Source organism: Cyprinodon variegatus, unplaced genomic scaffold (genome assembly GCF_000732505.1).
Source record: "Cyprinodon variegatus isolate N-32 unplaced genomic scaffold, C_variegatus-1.0 Scaffold948, whole genome shotgun sequence".
NCBI classification, from domain to species: Eukaryota; Metazoa; Chordata; class Actinopteri; order Cyprinodontiformes; family Cyprinodontidae; genus Cyprinodon; species Cyprinodon variegatus.
The window spans coordinates 230,405-232,609 of record NW_015151401.1 but is presented as its reverse complement, the minus strand read 5'-3'; positions in this window follow the sequence as shown (position 1 = coordinate 232,609).

Sequence of the window (2,205 nt, the reverse complement as noted above, 5' to 3'; positions counted from 1 at the left end):
AGGGATAGACTTTGTGAGCCACTACAGTGTATCTTGATTTTAGCCTAGATATGCACCCACTCATTATCCCTGTTATACCAGGCCAGCTGAAAAACTGGTTTGTGTTAAAGATAACACTTTTCATCCAGGCAAATTATTCTGTTCTGCCACTCGGCTTTTTAACAAAAACAATTACTTATTTAAGCTAATTTAACAGAGTGCAGTTTACACACATTAACACAATTTAGTCATGAGTTGACTGATTTGTGCAAATTCCTCTTTAATCCTGAAAGAACTGAGTGAATGCAGTGATGGAAGTAGACATCTGAGGCAGAGAAATACCCAAAGTGTCATTTATAACTGCCCTGTACCTCCCACACAAGTGAGTGGGAGAGAACGGTTCAGATGTCTGATGGATTCAATGACAAACTCACCACCATCCCACGCTGCCGTTGCAGTATTGACAAAGTTGGCAGCTTGTAATGGCCTGAGACTGATGGGCTAAATCTAAACTGATGTGTAGAGCTCACATAATTCATTAGCAGATTCTTTAAGCTAAAAATAAACTCTGGTATGCTATCCCTGTCTGTTGAAGTAAAAAAATGGAAGGAGAATCAAGCGAGAGAAAACTTTGCTTCACCGATGGTCCTGACATTTCTCTGACTTCAATTAGTACATTTCTTTATTTTAGTAAAGCATACTCTTATCAGCATTTTCACATATAAGCTGTCTAAATGTCAAACTGATTACTGATGGCAATTGCCTTTATGTAAACATTGTGATGATAGTTGAAAAAATAGAAGCTCTTCTTGTTTTTTTTTTGTTTTTGTTTTTTTAAATAGTACCCAATTTTACAGTGGATTGAGAAATGCAGACAATACCTTTTTAGACAATACCTTCTCTGACAATACATTTTTAATACAGATATTCATATGTAAAATATATAATTTGAGACTGAAACTAATAACTGCATACTCCTTTATTTTGGTTTGTAATTTTAGATTTTTTTTTTTAAATCAACACAACCTACAACAAAAGAATGAACAATAGAAATAAAAAGGATGCCATGATGGTTTGAACAGGTCTTTCTGATCGGATGTGGAACAAAACAGTAATCCTCTAATTAGAGTTGAAGATATTGAGCTATTGGAATGCTAATATAGAAGGCTCGCCCAGTGAAAGAGGCTATATCCAATAAATGTAGAAATGCTTGAAGTTCCAAAAGCAATTGAGCCAACACCCAGGACAAAAGAAAAATATCCTTGAATACATCTACTGAATAAATACATCAGACATCAAAGCTTAAATACATAGTAGTGCACTTTGTCTTCTTATCTTTTACTAGTGACAGTTTTAGTCAATATGGTGGTGTGCATTCAAAAACTCTGCTTTTACACCTTAGAGAAGTGACTTTGAAACACCCAAGATTGTTAGGTTGTACTTTCTTAAGTGTCTTTCCACTGTAATTGCTGAATCTCCGTAGAATCAGGCTGAGGGTTTTTGGCAACTTTTTGGGTTGATCACAAAGTTTTTGCAGATATACTAGCTGGAAATATTGCCTGTGACTCACTGTTGATTTATTAGTGTGGCTAAAGGGAGAAATGCTTGTTAAGTAGGTCAAACTGACAACAGGAACAAAGCTGGACTCCTGTTGATCTATTATGTAAATGTTGTTAAAATGAATAAGCTGCACTTTCTCAGTACAAGAAGCTTTGACTTCTATGAATCTGCCAGCCTCTGTTTCACTGAAACCTGGCTCACTCAACACATCCCATACTTCACACTCCTGATGCAGGACATTAAGCTGATTTAAGTGGTAATCTACATGGAACTTGAGAGTTTGTATGCCAAGCCCTTTAATCCCTAATGATCTGGTTCAATTGGTAAATTGAAAGATGGTAAATACGAAGATGTAAGGTTATTTACTCTCCAAGACTGGGATAATTATTTTAAAAAGTTAACTTCACTAGACAGAACCAGATCAATCGTCCTGCACAGTCTCACTCCATGGATAGACAATCTGACATAGATCTGCACCTGGCTTACTGTAACACTGAGTGTGTATAGTTAAAAACAAACAGAGCGTTATCCAAAGTTTTTTCAAGTCCTACTATGCAGAACCCGAAGAATCAACTGCATCTCTATAGCAAATTGCACTTCCATTGCTGGGTAATTAACACTAAAGGAGAAGTTCGGTTTTTTACACTTTAAGCCCATTTTCTGTAG